The sequence below is a fragment of the Myxine glutinosa genome, chromosome 1, assembly GCF_964187855.1.
Source record: "Myxine glutinosa chromosome 1, kmMyxGlut1.1, whole genome shotgun sequence".
Classification (NCBI taxonomy): domain Eukaryota; kingdom Metazoa; phylum Chordata; class Myxini; order Myxiniformes; family Myxinidae; genus Myxine; species Myxine glutinosa.
In genome coordinates, this window is record NC_136261.1 from 441,472,735 (window position 1) to 441,489,767 (window position 17,033).

Here is a 17,033-nt window from a genome sequence, read left to right on the forward strand (position 1 = left end):
TCCGGTTATCTAATCTGGCAGGCACACCCCACCACTGAAAATGTCTGGCAGTGGCCATTCATACCCCGGACTACACCGAACATTTTCCACTAGGTTTCATCAGGTTAACTCACAGAGCTGATCTAGCTCCATTTTGAGGTCCCTTTCTAATGGTCCTTTTGACCACACCCACCATAATGTGCCCGGCAGACGTCCATTTCCTTATATGGACATGCACATGGACCATTACTATATACATGAAAAATGGTTAACTTTCCATCTAGGCTGACCCCCCTGGGCTCCCGGTATAATTCGGAATAATCATTCAGGGTATTAAATGAAATGACAAACTGGATAAGAAGATCATCAGTAAGGGGCACTCGATCATCACAAACACAGGTAGCACAACAGAGCGCCAGGTGTCCCATGACAATGTGCTTGTGTCGACAAAAACAAACAGAGATTATAATGAGATTTCATAAGTGAAACATCTGATCCATCACTCAATGGGAGTTTTAGTAAAACTAAGTTCGAAAGGTTCACCTGGTATCATCACTACCGGTTCCAGTCTCTGAGCAGTGGACGTGCGATTTTCACCTCTGCCAACTTCCTCAAAGATGTCTTTCCCGGTCGTTTTTGTTGTTTGCTTTGGTGTATAACTAGTATAACTAGCATAACTAGTCCCACTCCTCCCTCAAGGTCTGCAAAACAGGCGTTCACCACCATCTCTTATCATCCAAAATATCCCCATCCAAAACCTTGATCTTTTCTACCCCCGTTAACCGACCCCAATCCCACCTCCGTCAAATTCCCTGTTTTCTTTCCTGAAATCCCTGTAGCGTCCATCTTGTTTATCCCATGTACCCCGCCACAGCGCTCTTTATCTCCCGATATCCCTGTTTTCCACTGTTGTTCTCTCACCTACATCCCTCTCACCCCCTCTCGCTCCCTTTATTATATGTTCCATATGTTAGCTCTTACATGAGACTCGACTTGGTATAAAATAAAATCGTCCGTGTCCCACAACTGGCGTCTCCACCATGTTTCGTCCGTATCCGTCCACAACTTTTTCAGACATCTTGTTCACAAATAGATGAAGAGACATGAAAACAAAACCTCCATCGACCTTCGGTGGTGAAACTAATGAACCTGGAACTCTGTGGTTCCTCTGAAGCCCTAAAACTGACGTCAACCTGCCGAACCACACGGATCTTCCCGATCGCACTCTCCACACACTCCTTCATTAGCAAAGTGAAACAAACACGATCATTGTACAACATTTCTCATTAATAACTTGATAACTCCTTAACCCGGGTACGAGTACGGACACGTTACCTCTCCTGCTGATGAAGTTTCAAACCGCGTAAGCACTTCCGCGAACTGAACTCATAGGGGTGGAGCCTCGTTCAGTGACGTCATGAACAACGTGATGACGCAGCCGCGTAGAACGAGGGCTTGTACTCCCGCACATTCGAGTCTCACAGCAGGTCACGTGGTTATTTGGAACGTCATCAACTCGATTTTCATCTTGTTTTTCACCTGAAGTTTATTTTCTTGTGAATGAATAACCGAATGAGGCAACATTCCGCGGGAGTTTAAACCCTTTCATGTATTGATAACGTTTATTTTAAACCCGTTATCTCTGATTATCCCGTTTAATAAACAAACTTGTTCTCATCTCGTTATCATTTATCAAAACAAACATCATTCCCGAATCCCGATCCACGGATTTCTCCAATCGATGTTCGAGTTCAGAAAGTTCAATCGGAGCCTGAACTGAACTCATTCGGGAGAACGATCTTCAACATGTGTTTCAGGTTCAACCCTGGACGGCTGGGTTCGAATGCCGACCCAGGTATAAACTGCCGTCCAGGTGTTTCGCAGGCAGGTGATTCATCAAGGTGTTCATCTTCGTCCCTCGGATGGACGTAAAGTCGGACGTCCTATGTGCTAGCATTAGTTGGTGAACGTTAAAGATCCCACGGTGTCATTCACGAGTAGGCAAGTTATCGCCGGCATTCTGAACAAATTACACATTCCTACTGAAACCCACGAGCAGTGGCGTAGTGAAGGGGATGGGGGGAGGAGGAGGAGGATGAGGAGAAGGAGGGGCAGGAGGAGGAGCAGAGGAGGAGGGAAGGAGGAGGGGAGGAGGTGCAGGAGGAGGAGGGGGAGGCGCAGGAGGAGGAGGAGGGGGCGGCGGAGGAGGAGGAGGGGAGGGGAGGAGAAGGAGGGGCAGGAGGAGAGGGGAGGAGGGGGGAGGAGGAGGAGAAGGAGGAGGAGGAGGAGGAGTGGAGGAGGAGGGGAGGAGGAGGAGAGGAGGAGTGGAGGAGGAGGGGAGGAGGAGGAGAGGAGGAGTGGAGGAGGAGGGGAGGAGGAGGGGAGGAGGAGGAGAGGGGAGGAGGAGGAGTAGGAGGGGAAAGTAGGGGAGGAGGAGGAGAGGAGAGGGGGAGGAGGGGATGTGGTGCCAAATTACTCCTCAAAAAACCGTTTCCATGCTCCATTTGTTTGTATTGTTTATAAATTATAACACAACAAACTCATGAGATCAGGAAAAGCAACTTTCAGAACCGCGTTTTACAGTTTAAGAGTAATCATGAAGGTAAGACTCATGAGTTTTACCCTTTACCCTTACCCTTTATCCCTCACCCGATTCAAAGTTAGGGTTGTACCATTACAAAAATGGGGGGTGTTGTGTGATTTATTTGTCGGTAAAATGCGTAGTTACGCGAATGCGTAAATAGGGTAAATTATGGACGATGGTAATCCGATTATAATCACTGGTACAATTTCAACGCTCTTCTTCTTTTCTCTTCATTTTTGCGATCTTGGTATTTCATCATTTTCTTGAGTCTTGTGCTGTTGAGGCCAATTTGGCTGGGTCCTGACACCTCAAATAGCAGTGCCTTATTTTCTTTTTTTGTGCCCAAGTTTGATAACCGGGAACAATGCTTTGTTTTCTATGCTCGATGGGATCAATTAGGTTGTATCTCATCCAGGGATTACAATTCAATTCAATTCAATTCAATAACCTTTATTGTCATCCCATCCATATACAATTTAGTATAAAATGGAACGAAATGACGTTCCTCCTGGTCCTTGGTGCAATATAAACATTGAAGCAAGACTACACATAGAGCAATTGGACATGACAAGTGCAGCGCAATACCATAAATACACAGAACAATACTATAAATACACAGGATAGTATACAGTAAATACACAATGAATATCCATGGCAATATGAGTATATCCAAGACAACATTAAAAAAAAATTTTTTAACAAAAATGTATAGAGTTGAACAGTTGACTGTAGGTTACATCTGATAAGTAAAACATTTATGTTGCAACATTTTATGTATAGCAGTATATGATACATGCAGCGCAAGTGGGTGAGGGGAGAGGGGAGAGGGGAAGGGGAGGGTGTTTAAACCCTATTAGTTAAATTAAAGTGGGTGGTGGAAGGTAAATTGGTGTTGAGGAGCCTGACAAATAGGGGGAAGAAGCTGTTATAGAGTCTGGCAGATCTGGCTCGGATGCTGCGGTGCCGTACCTTTTCCCAGACGGCAGATGGGCAAAAAGTCCATAGGACCGGTGAAAACGGTCGTCATCTATTCTGGCGACCTTGCGTGTGCAGCGTTTGTAATAGATATCCTGCATGGAGGGGAGAGAGGCCCCAATGATGTTTTCAGCTGTCTTCACTATCCGCTGCAGAGTCTGGCGGTCCGAGACATTGCAATTCCCGTACCAAACAGTGATACAGCTGGTCAGGACGCTCTCAATGGTACCCCTGTAGAATAAGGTGAGGATGGAGGGGGGAACGCTTGCCTTCCTCATGCGTTGCAGGAAATGGAGACGCCGCTGTGCTCTCTTGGCTAGGGAAGTGGTGTTGAAGGACCATTTGAGGTCATTTGTGATGTGCACAATGTAATGAAATTGTGTCTAAGTTGAACCCAGGTGCTATGCTGCTTCTGTCCGCTGCGTGGCAGTTATAAGAACTCAGACAGTCAGCGCTACGACCATTCCTGTGACATTTATTCTGTGTAATGTTGTGCATACTTAGATGGTGCGTATTACTCTTTGTTCCAGGCTTGCTTGTACTAATTGCAAATCCATTACTGATTCCAATGATTGCTGAATATTGATATTGCTATGGTTCTCCGCCACCCTTCCTACCCTTACCAAGGGGGGATTAATCCCCTTGTTCTTGCTGGGCTTGGCGGAACCGAAACTTGAAACACCCCTTCCGGGCGAGCGCAAAGTAGGGTTTCGGGACGAAGTCTCGCTCGTGCCTAAATACCTGAGCCGCCACAGAAACGAGGAAGCAAGCCTCGCACGAGCCACGTGTAATATGAGCACGCCGAGCGGATTGCGTACACATGGTCCGCGCAGTTACCTAGATATTGGAACCCGATTCAAGTGGTTTTCCTCATTCCACGCTTAGTCAATGGTGGAAATCACAAGGACGATCGAATATGGAAAAGGAAGAACACAGGTTTAATTATCAACCCCACACGTATGTACAATTTGGTAGCAGCAGAGACACAGCACAGAACTTAAACAGTCTTATTCTTAAAGCCCAGACGCGGGCCCGCCACACTCACACAGGGACTTGCAGGCAGGTTGATGTCCCGTCCAAACGCGTCGTCGTGGTTGTTCAGGAACGGCCCCTTCCGGCTCTCCACAGTCCTCGTGCATCCCATGAAGATGGAAAGCAGGTGGTGGGAAGATCCTCGTAGCGTGTCACTCGTACAAAAGGGCAGCCGATGAGGTAGGAAGAAAATGCGTGTCTCTCAGCGTGGCTGGCGGTTACACAGCCGTTATCACTCGTGTAACTGAAGGCACTGTACGCAGCTCGGCTTAAAGCTCAACCGAGCGTCGCTTTATACATGAGCGTGTATTCTGGTTGATGCGCATTTCCGCCGATCGTGTATCTCTCAAAGTTATCTTTGGCTCAACGCGCTCCTTCAATTCATCAGCCAGGCCTCACAAGTCCTTTGTTCAACGAGTCCTCCCCCGCTAGTCCTCCTGCACTAGTCCTTTGTTCAATGAGTCCTCCCACGCTAGTTCTTTTGTTCAATGCTCAAGCGCCTCTCATCAGTCCTCTCCCATCACTGGTTACTCATCAAGCTCAGCACCCATCTCATAACGTGTTCACTTGTCAAGCACCTCTCCCATAACTGGTGGGGGCTTTCGCACGACGGGTTATATCTGCCAAGCCCTAAGCCTGATCGAATGTTCCAACCACGCCCTATGATGCAGTGCTGCCACCACACACTGTAAGCCCTGATTGGTGGCTCGTGCTTACCGTCAGCTGCCCTGCCGCCCCTTATTCGGCTCCGCCCCGACCCTCCTAGGCCTGCCTCGTGGTAATTCGCCCAAAATGAACCAAAGTCAGTGCAAAGGGGCATGAGGCTAGGGAGGCTGGAGAGTCAGTAGAATTAGGACCTATTCTCCTTGCTCTAGTCAACGCAGAACTAACATAGGAAAAGGACTAAGCTCACAAATACTAATAAATAACTATACTACAAATGAGGCTACGTGTTGCTTGTGTGACTAACTATGAGGGGGAAATTTTAACCTTTATTATACCAACTGTTACCAAAACTCTAAACCGCAACACTACCCCCTCTCCCTCGTCAGACTCGTCCCCGAGTCGAACCTACAACAATTGGAACGACCGGTTTTGAGAAAGATCTGGGGACTAACTTTTACTTTTACATGTGACATATAGATGTGGTTCCCCCTATTGCGTTGACTAGCTACTCTAACAGAATCACGCCCACAACTAACTGAATTGCGGAATTTTTCCAAACTAAACATAAAGCCGGTGGGCAGCATCTTGTATTTACAAACACAGGAAACTTACTTATTTACAGTTCTATGACCCAGGACCTGTCCTTTTTGGAAAGAAGATTTGAGGGGAAGAGAAAGCACAGCAAAGCTCCCTCACTCTCTTCAATCCCACTCCTCCCTCCAGGTCTTTAAAACGGCTGTTCACCACCATCTCTTATCTTCCGCAATCCAAAACCTTGATTTTTTCTACCCCCGCTAATTTCACCCCAAATCCACTTTTTGAGGTGACTTTTGAATTCTTTCCTGGAAGTCCTTGGTGTCCTTGCGTTTTATACCTATCCTGCCTCCCCCCAGGCCCTCTCCCTCCCACACATCTCCCGATGTCCCTGCTCTCAAATGTTGTGTTTGTGTGCTTCCTCCCCTTCTCTCCCAATCTTGTCGACTGCTCCCCTTTTTATATACTTTGTTTGCTTGTTTGTTTGATTTGTTTGTTTGATAAATGTTAGCTCTTTCACGAGCCTCGACTCTGTGTACAAAAAAAGAAAAGAAAAAAAAAGCACAAAAACACACTCATCAAGTCACAACACTTGCTGCTTGCTTCTTCTTCTTGCATCTTGCATCTTCTCCTTGCATCTTCTGTGTGCATAAACCTTACAATTCTTCTTGCCCCTCGCACACCATCATAAAAATGTACAACAAATGTATGTATTGTTTGTCTTGGCCAAGCAGGGCCAACCTTATGTGGTCCGACTGCGTGACATTGATGCCACTCAAAACAAGTGGTCCGAAGATGCAAGGTGATGCTGCAGCAAAGTGCTACACAGCAGAGGTGTAAGGCCACAAAAGACTTGTGGTCCATAAGTGTATAATGTGTGCAGCAAAGTGTTTGTGGCAGCAAAGTGTTTGTGGCAGCAAAGTGTTTGTAGCAGCAAAGTGCTGCACAGGTGCAGCAAAGTTACAACAAAGGATTCGGCAGCAAAGTGCGGTGCAGTTTGGCTGCACAGGTGTAGCAATGTGCAGCAGGGGTGCTGCACAGATGTAGCAAAGTGCAGCAGGATGCTGCACAGGTCGCTGGTGCTGCACAACTCCTCCTCCAAAATTGGTCCTGGGGTGGGGGGAAAGACAAAGCACAACCGGCAAAGCGGAAAGGGCGCAAAGGTACACAGCAAAACAAGGTGATGCAACGCGAGGGGCGTGGAGGAGCGAGCAGAGCAGACTTGTCCCTAACCGCCCATACCCCCCAATGTCGGCTTACACTACAGTAACCTAGCCCTTCCTTATATTTACAAATTCGTCTCTAAGTCTTGTCTCCCATATCCCCCTCTACTTCCAAATTCGTCTTCCAATCCCTCCCAAGAAGGAAGAGATGGAACAAACACACAATGTCACTCTAGGTCGTGATGCGTCTCACTTACTCAAACAGTTTACCAGCGTCCTGGTGTGGAGCTTCGTCTCCTCGGTGAATGGCTGTGGATGGCACGAAGGGATTTCTCTTCCTAACTACTCTAATAACATTAACTTATTTAAACTACCAGGGGTCGTGCCCTGCCAATCGGCCATCTTTAAACTATGTGGTTCTAAAAACCGAATTCCCATTGACCACCCTGCGATGCCCTACGAATTTGGGTCTCACTCCCAAATTTTTATTTCTGTGCCTTTGCACAATTTTGGGGCTGGGTCGTGTGGCTCCACTAGCAGGTCTAAATACCTGTGCACCTCTGCCACTGAAGTCGCAACCCGAGCTTACCTGCTCCTATGACTAACTAAACTGGGGAAGGCCCCTCCTCGCTCTTCACTCCCTGATGCCCTCCTTGGCATTGGGCTACCCGGGTCCTTCCCTTGGATCCTCGGGCCCCACTCAACACTACACAACTACCCTAACTGGCTCCCAGAGCCTACCTGTGGCCTCACCTGGCCGACAAACTACCAGCATCGGAGTGCCCCAATAACCATATGCACCAATTAAACCACACGCCCAGCCATTTCACTGACTCATGCACCCTCCAAAGCACTACTTGGCCACTACCTGCACCGCAGGTGTCAATATCCAAACAATTTACCTAAACCCACTACCTAGGTTTACACTACCCGCCCCCCCCCGGGCATTCGTGAATGGGTCCATCTCCCCCCTTTCACTCCTTCGCACCATGCATTCCACACCTTTTATTCCCACAACAAGCATTCCACACCACTTATTTGCACACCAAATTTGCACACCTTTTTATCTCACACACCAATTATTTCCACTGACCAAATATCTTGCACACCTCTTGTGCTCGATACAATTCCTCACACAATTCCACTTATCTTCCAAACACAATTCCTCAAACAATTCCACAAACACACAGCATCATCTATCTAGCTGCTTTTCCCCTAAACCTCGTGCTTCCCCGTAATCCCTTACACTAAGCACTCCCTTCATCATTATCATCCTTCTAAGCTACATACGTCCCCACTATAGGTACAATGTCACTACTTAAATCTCATGTCCTCTACAGTCTGCTAGATCCCTACCATTATCCTAGCCCTCCCTCGGCTATCTTTCACTGCCATCCCCCTAAACTAATGCTCATGAGCCCTGGCGTGCAATGGTGGCACCACCATTTCATTTCCCATTTCCCATTTCCCAGCAATACTCTCATCCGTTCACTACGCTTAAGCCTCTCCATGTGGAAATACTTCGTCGTCACGGCTCGGCCTCGGCGGGCCGAGCGATCCATTCGGGTGGTTTGTCGCCTGTATGGGGTGTCCGTCCAGCATTTTCGATCCAGGGGAGAAGGGATGGACGGGCCGAGGTGATGGGGCCCATCCCTGCGTGAGGCCTCGCGGTCCCACGCACGGTGACCCAACCGACCACGGTCGGAGCACCACACTCGCCAGGGTGCACGGCTCCGAACTCTCCTACCTCCCCTTGAACCTTGCCGATGGCCTTTGCCACCACGGCACAGCACCAACCATAGAGGGCAGGGACTGGCACGAATCATGCTCGCCGGTCTTCGCGGGACCGATGCAGCACGGATTCCCTCCGGTCTCTGCGGCACACAACTCACCGAGGGCTCACGTACGCTACCCGTCCCACTACGCGCTAACCCCCCGGTCGGTGCTGATGCTTGAGCCGTGTTCTCACCACTCGTGACCCACTCCGCACTCGCACACCCAGGCATCCCCGCAACTCTCATACACTCCATAAACGCACACTCTCCTCACACACAGTCTGGTGTGCATTCTTTCTCACACACCGTACTCGCACCCTTCACAAACTCCGTTACACACTCCTCTTCTACGCACTCTTCTCATGCACACTCTGTAACACCCAAGGGTGTGCACTCTCCTGGTACACACCCAATCATTGCACACTTCTCTCTCACGCACTCTCCTCGTGCCCACTCTCTTGTTACATACTCCGTAACACCCATGGGTGTGCACTCTCCTGGTACACACCCAATCATTGCACACTTTGCTCGCACACAGTCCGGTGTGCCTTCTCCCTCGCACTCTGTAACACACTCTCCCATTACACTCTCCGTCACCACACACTCTGGTGCACACTTTTCTCACACACACTCACGCTCCGGTGCACACTTCTCTCTCACATGCGTGCCAGTCGCCCTCGTACACCGCACAATGGACTTTCACGACCGCCCGGGTTTCATCTCTGCCCCAAGTGCGCCAAAAACCCATTCGCGCCATGCACATTCGCACCATTATATCTCACCTTGGGGAGCTTCTTTTCCGCCAGCAGCACCTGCAAACTTTTATTGGGGTTAGCAAGCATGACATCACGATGTGAACAATAACTGTGAGTACATTCCATTACTTCCCTCGATTTAATTTCTGATTCTGCCTTCTCTTCGGCCCCAATTGTTTCCTCTTCAATTTGAATTATTTCCTCGACGACCGCCGGCACGCATAAAATTTTTCTGTCCAATTCGGTGGCCGTCGGCTTTTCTACACCCTGTGACAATTACTCTATAGCCCCAATCAACTTAGCTGTGCTCTGCCCAAACTCGCTCCACACACGTTCCCCACACTGCTTCACCTCGTCCCGTCCCAATGCGACCTCAGTTTTCGGTTTCGGAACCAAGTCTCGCTCGTACCTAAATACCTGCACCGCCACAGAAACGAGGAAGCAAGCCTCGCACGAGCCACGTGTAATTTGAGTATGCCGAGCGGATTGCGTACACGTGGTCTGCGCAGTTACCTAGATATTGGAACCCAATTCAAGCGGTTTTCCTCGTTCCACGCTTAGTCAATGGTGGAAATCACAAGGACGATTGAATAAGGAAAAGGAAGACACAGGTTTAATTATCAACCCCACACGTATGTACAATTTGGTAGCAGCAGAGACACAGCACAGAACTTAAACAGTCTTATTCTTAAAGCCCAGACGTGGGCCCGCCACACTCACACAGGGACTTGCAGGAAGGTTGATGTCCCGTCCAAATGCGTCGACGTGGTTGTTCAGGAACGGCCCCGTCCGGCTCTCCACAGTCCTCGTGCATCCTGCGAAGATGGAAAGCAGGTGGTGGGAAGATCCTCGTAGCACGTCACTCGAACAAAAGGGCAGCCGATGAGGTAGGAAGAAAATGCGCGTCTCTCAGCGCGGCTGGCGGTTACACAGCCATTATCACTCGCGTAACTGAAGGCACTGTACGCAGCTCGGCTTAAAGCTCAACCGAGTGTCGCTTTATATATGAGCGCGTATTCTGGTTCATGCGCATTTCCGCCGATCGCGTATCTCTCACAGTTCTCTTTGGCTCAACGCGCTCTTTCAATTCATCAGCCAGTCCTCACGAGTCCTTAGTTCAAAGAGTCCTCCCGCGCTAGTCCTCCTGCGCTAGTCCTTTGTTCAACGAGACCTCCTGCGGTAGTTCTTTTGTTCAACGCTCAATCGCCACTCATCAGTCCTCTCCCATCACTGATTACTCATCAAGCTCATCACCCATCTCATAACGTGTTCACTTGTCAAGCGCCTCTCCCATAACTGGTTGGGGCTTTCGCACGACGGGTTATATCTGCCACGCCCTTAGCCTGATCGAATGTTCCAACCACGCCCTATGATGCAGTGCTGCCACCACACGCTTTAAGCCCTGATTGGTGGCTCATGCTTACCGTCAGCTCCTCTGCCACCCCTCATTCATCTCCGCCCCGACCCTCCTAGGCCTGCCTCGTGTTAATTCGTCCAAAATGAACCAAAGTCAGCGCAAAGGGGCATGAGGCTAGGGAGGCTGGATAGTCAGTAGAAGTAGGACCTATTCTCCTTGCTCTACTCAATGCAGAACTAACATAGGAAAATGACTAAGCTAACAAATATTAAGAAATAACTATACTACAAATGAGGCTACATGTTGCTTGTGTGACTAACTTTGAGGGGGAAATTTTAACCTTTATTATACCAAATGTTACCAAAACTCAAAACCGCAACAATATATTGCTTGTTTGATTTTCTGATAGGTAATGCTAGAGATCGATTCAGAAATAAACTCACTTTCTGGGACAATGTTGTAACTCTGGTTTTTACAACACACCAAGAAACTTGTTGCTCATAATTGTCTCCACAGTGGAACCGTTGATGTACATTGGGGAGTGGTCTGCGCGGGCCTTCCTGAAATCCACAGTCATCTCTTTTGTTTTATCCACACTAAGAGACAGATTATTGTTACAACACCAGACTGCTAGCCGCTCCACCTCCTCTCTGTATGCTGACTCATCAGTGTTGCTGATGAGTCCCACCACTGTCGTGTTGTCAGTAAACTTGATGATATCATTTGAACTGTCCTTGGCAAAACAGTCATGAGTCAGCAATGTGAACAGCAGTGGACTAAGCACACAGCCCTGTGTGTGTGTGGGGGGGGGGGGGGTTGGAGGGGGGGGGGCACCGGTGCTCAGTGTGGTGATGCCGGAGATGTTATTTCCGATCCGGACTGTCTGAGGTCTCTCGGTCAGGAAGTGCAGGATCGAATTACAGAGGGAGGTGTTCAAGCCCAACAGGCCCAACTTCCCTATCAACTTCTGGGGGATAATTGTATTGAATGCTGAACTGAAATCAATGAACAGCATTCTTACATTCTTGTTTTTGTTTTCCAGGTGAGACAGGGCCAGATGAAAGACCGAGGATATGGCATCCTTAGTATACCCGTTGGGACGATATGCAAACTGGAGGGGGTCTTGTGAGTTGGGGAGTCTGGTTTTCATATGGCCCATGACTAGCCTCTCAAGGCACTTTATAATAATTGACGTGAGTGCCACAGGGCGATAGCCATTAAGGTAGGACACTGTTGACTTCTTTGGCACTGGTATGATCGTGGTGGCCTTAAAGCATGCTGGGGCAACCGCCTGGCTCAGCAAAATGTTGAAGATGTCTGTGATGACGTCTGCTAGCTGGTCTGCACATTCCCTGAGCACACGACCAGGTATAATGTCAGGTCCAGCAGCCTTGCGTGGGTTGACTCTAGATAGGGTTCGACTAACGTCAGCTGTGGGCAGACAGAGTACCTGATCATCAGGAGGAGGGGTGGTCTTCCTCGTGGGCATGTTGTTCAATGCATCAAACCGTGCATAGAAGTCATTCACCACATCGGGGAGGAAGGCATCACTATCGCAGACATGTGGTGTGGTCTTGTAATCGGTAATGGCCTGAATGCCCAACCACTTGCGCCGGGTGCCTCTGATGTCTCGGGATAGAGCCATGGATTTTCCGTGTATACGTGCACTTTGCCTCCCTAATGGTGCAGGACAGGTTGGCCCAGGGCTGCCTTGTCACCTGATTTGAAGGCAGCATCACGGGTTTTCAGCAGCGCATGGACCTCTGTAATCATCCATGGCTTCTGGTTGGCTCGTGTAATGATGGACTTGGAGACAGTGACGTCATCAATGTACTTACTGATGTAACCATTCACAGATGCTGCACACTCCTCCAAATTAGTAAGATGACCATAGGTAGCAGCCTCCTTGAACAAACTCCAATCTGTGTGGTCGAAACAGTCCTGTAAGCTGAGGTAGCTCCTACTGGCCACACTCTGATCTGTTTCATAAACCGGCTTGGAATGTTTAAGCAACGGTCTTTACGCTGGGATTAGCATAACAGAGATGTGGTCTGAGTAGCCAAGGTGCGGACAGGGTACAGCCTTGTGTGCATCGTGAATGTTCGTGTAAACTAGGTCCAATGTATTCACCCCTCAAGTTGCAAAGTTAACATATTGATAGAATTTATGGAGAACCGACTTGAGATTTGCGTGGTTAAAATCCCCAGCGGCAATAAAAAAAAAGCCGTTGGGGTGTGCAGTCTGCAGTTTGCTGATGGCTCCATGGAGTACACACAGTGCCTCCTTAGCATTGGTGCTGGGAGGGATTCACACAGCCATGGTATCAATGGTGGTAAATTCCCTTGGCAGATAGTCCTTCATCTCACCCTGGGTAGGTAGTTCGTTGTAATCTGAGGTAGTCCAGTTTGTTATCCAAGGAACGAACATTGGAGAGTAGAATGGACGGGAGAGCCGGTCTGTTGGAGTTAGCCTTTAGCCAAGCATGGATTCCAGCTCGCTTGCCGCGCTGCCGTTTTCTCTCGCACCGCTTGCGGCGCCTTCTCATTCAGGCCACTGCAACAGGCAGCGCCGCTGTCTCGGGGCCTGGTTCACGTAGCAAGCCAAGGCGACACAGCTTCTCTGTCAGAACAGTTAGCTGGTAAGACGAGCGTTGTTTTCTGATTTCCAACAAGATCTGGCGGTCCTAGACACGTGCACGGGTGTTCCTGATGCACTTACATCTCGAAAAAACATTTGACCGAGAGACAACATTTAGCACCGTTTCTTCCGGACCCAGAGAGGTCGATGCGCGCCGCCATTTCTCCGCCAATGATTACTTCATTGGTTTCAGTTGTTGCTTTTGGATCATGTTTCCAGGGGCGCCGCCGGGGATTTTGGGCCCCATGAAAAGATATCACAATGGGCCCCTATGAAGCATGCGCGCACATTTTTCCCCCGACATTTTTGCCAGGAAGTTGAAACAATGCTTATATTTCTGCATACAGTATGGAATTCACTATTTGATGCAAGACTGATACCCACACAAGAAATGTGCTAAAGGCCATCTTTTACAGTCTAAATGTAATTTTAATGGTAAGAATTACAACATACATTAACCTCTTCAATTAAAATAAATTAACATTATCATCTGAAGAATGATATAACAAACAAAATAATAAAATCAGCAGCGGAGTATACATACAAGTATACATACAAAGTGTAGTGATCCAATATCCATAGCCATGCCATTTAGTTATCACTGGTCTATTAAAGATGATAATGAAGGAGCTGGGGCTCCCACGTCGATCGGAAGAATGGACGCGACAAAAAGCTGGAATTCATCCGAGTTGCTTTAATCAAATCAAACACTCAGGCACTCTGAAAACCCGTTTATCGGGCAGCAATATATATCTATTATCCCGGGGGGTTTGCCCAGGCCCGGCGCCAGGGGGCGTGGCCCAGCGTCCTGGCTGCGGCCTGGCAAGTTGAGGGCGGGCCTGCCCGGGCGTCCTGGACGAGCCCGGCATGGTGATCGCTCCGCGTCCTTGATAGGTGCAAGGCGATTGTGAAAACCCAGCGGCAGCCGCTACACACGTCCCCCCAGAATCGACTTGCACCGGCAGGGTCAATTTGAGGGGGGTCCTGATGACCCGGCCGAAGCGAACCCTGGTGGGTCGTGGGGGGGTCCGGTGTGGTGGTGGGTGGTCGAGTGGGGGGCACCGTGGATGGGGGGCGGCCTCACTGCGGCGGAAGGGCCAACCGTGGCGGTTGGTCGATGTCCACGTGCGCCGGCTTGAGGCGGTCCACCGCAATCCGGTCCGACCTGCCGCCGATGTCGATGACGAACGACTTGTCGTCCCGTCGCAGCACCCGGAAGGGCCCGTCGTACGGCGGCTGGAGTGGCCACCGATGTGCGTCGTGACGCACAAAAACATACTCCGCTGTGCGGAGTGCTGGGGGGACGTAGGACTGGGGGTCACCGTGGTGGGATGTTGGCACGGGGGCAAACCGTCGGGCGGCCTCCTGGAGGTCCGAGCGCTGGTGAGCTGCGGACCAGGGACTGGTAGCGTCGGGCACGAATTCGCCCGGGACGCGTAGCGCCTGGCCATAGACAAGCTCGGCGGTGGATGCCTGGAGGTCCTCCTTGGGGGCCGTGCGAAGGCCCAAAAGGACCCACGGCAGCCGGTCGGCCCAACCGCCGTCTTGAAGGCCGGCCATGAGCGCGGCCTTCATGGAGCGGTGGAATCGCTCGCACAACCCGTTTGCTTGGGGGTGGTAGGCCGTAGTACGGTGGAGCTTGACCCCCAGGTTGCGGGCGACCGCGCCCCACAGCTCGGAGGTGAACTGTGGTCCGCGGTCTGACGAGATGTCCGCCGGTGCGCCGAAGCGGGCGACCCAGGTGGCGATGAAAGCCTGCGCCACGTCGGCGGTGGTGGTGGAGACGAGGGGAACGGCCTCCGGCCACCTGGTGGTCCTGTCCACCATGGTGAGCAGGTGTGTGAACCCCCGTGACGGGGGGAGGGGGCCCACCAGATCCACGTTGACGTGGTCGAAACGTCGTTCGGGCACGGTGAAAGGTGCCAGCGGGGCCTGGGTGTGTCGGTGGACCTTGGCCCGTTGGCAGGCCGTGCAGGTGCTGGTCCAATCGCGGACGTCCCGACGAAGGCCGTGCCAGACGAAATGCGCCGACACCAGCTTCTGGGAAGCTTTCCGGCCCGGGTGGGAAAGGCCGTGGAGGGAGGCGAAGATGCGGCGTTGCCAGGTGACGGGCACGATGGGGCGAGGCTGGCCTTGGGAGACGTCGCAGAGCAGGACAGTGTCCGCGCAGGGGATGTCGGCCAGGCGGAGGCCCGTGTCCGCCGCCCGGAGGGCTTGCACCGTGGTGTCGGTGGTTTGGTCCGCCGCCATAAGCGCAAAATCCACGCCCAGGTGGACCGCGTTCGCGCTGGCCCGGGAAAGACAGTCGGCCACGGCGTTGTTTTTGCCGGCGACGTGCCGGATGTCCGTGGTAAACTCCGACACGGCGGAGAGGTGGCGCTGTTGGCGGGCCGACCATGGCTCCGTGACCTTGGCCATGGCGTAAACCAACGGCTTGTGGTCGACGAACGCCGTGAAAGGTCGGCCCTCCAGGAGGTGGCGGAAATGGCGGACGGCCAGGTGTAGACCGAGGAGCTCCCGGTCAAACGTGCTGTATTTGAGCTCGTTCGGCCGGAGCTGCCGGCTGAAAAAAGCGAGTGGCTGCCAAACCCCGTTCACCCATTGATCATGTACGGCGCCCACCGCGTAGTCGGAGGCATCCGTGGTGAGGGCGATGGGAGCGTTGAGCACCGGGTGAGCGAGCAGTGTTGCGTCGGCGAGGGCCCGCTTTGAGCGTTGGAAGGCCGCATCCATTTCTGCGGACCAGGCGATGTCGTGCTTGGCCGGCTTGCCCCGGAGGGCTTCGTAGAGGGGCCGCATGAGTTGAGCAGCGCGGGGCACGAAGCGGTGATAAAAATTCACCATTCCCAGGAATTCCTGCAGGGCCTTTATGGTGCGGGGACGCGGGAACGTTGTGATGGCCTCGACCTTGGTTGGCAGCAGCACGGCCCCGTTCTTGGTGATGTGGTGGCCCAAAAAATCAACGGCCGTCGTGCCGAAGTGGCATTTGGCCGGGTTGACGATGAGGCCGTGCTCGCTGAGGCGCCCGAACAGTGTTCGGAGGTGGAGGAGGTGCTCGGCCCGGGACGTGCTGGCGACGAGGATGTCGTCCAGGTAAACGAAAAGGAACGGCAGGTCACGCAGCACGCCGTCCATCAAGCGCTGGAACGCCTGAGCCGCGTTCTTGAGACCAAACGGCATCCGCAAGAATTCGAATAAGCCGAACGGTGTGATGACTGCCGTTTTAGGGACGTCGGCCGCCCTGACAGGTACCTGGTGATATCCCCGTATGAGATCAATTTTCGAAAAAATGACCCGTCCCGCCAGACGGGCGGAGAAGTCTTGGATATGCGGGATCGGGTACCTGTCGGGGGTGGTAGCGTCATTGAGACGGCGGTAGTCGCCACAAGGGCGCCATCCACCCCCCGGCTTTGGCACGATGTGCAGTGGCGAGGCCCACGCGCTATCGGAGCGCCGCACGATGCCGAGGTGATCCAACGCGTCGAATTCGGCCTTCGCTACGGCGAGCTTGGCTGGGTCGAGGCGGCGGGCCCTGGCGTAGACCGGTGGGCCCGTGGTTGGTATGTGGTGCTCGAT

At 51.5% G+C, this 17,033-nt stretch overlaps 2 protein-coding genes across 4 annotated transcripts in view; both read right to left on the reverse strand.

Moving 5' to 3' along the window:
- The window catches only part of LOC137418362 (E3 ubiquitin-protein ligase Midline-1-like), a 466,393-nt gene extending 464,997 nt beyond the window's left edge, over positions 1–1,396 (reverse strand). For all 3 annotated transcript variants that reach the window (XM_078770845.1, XM_078770846.1, XM_078770847.1), the window contains exon 1: positions 1,315–1,396. The gene's annotated coding sequence lies outside the window, so the exon portion shown is untranslated. The remainder of the gene's footprint in view (positions 1–1,314) is intronic.
- LOC137418230 (E3 ubiquitin/ISG15 ligase TRIM25-like) overlaps positions 1–17,033 on the reverse strand; it is a 1,962,167-nt gene that overhangs the window by 111,468 nt on the left and 1,833,666 nt on the right. The gene's annotated exons all lie outside the window — the stretch shown is intronic.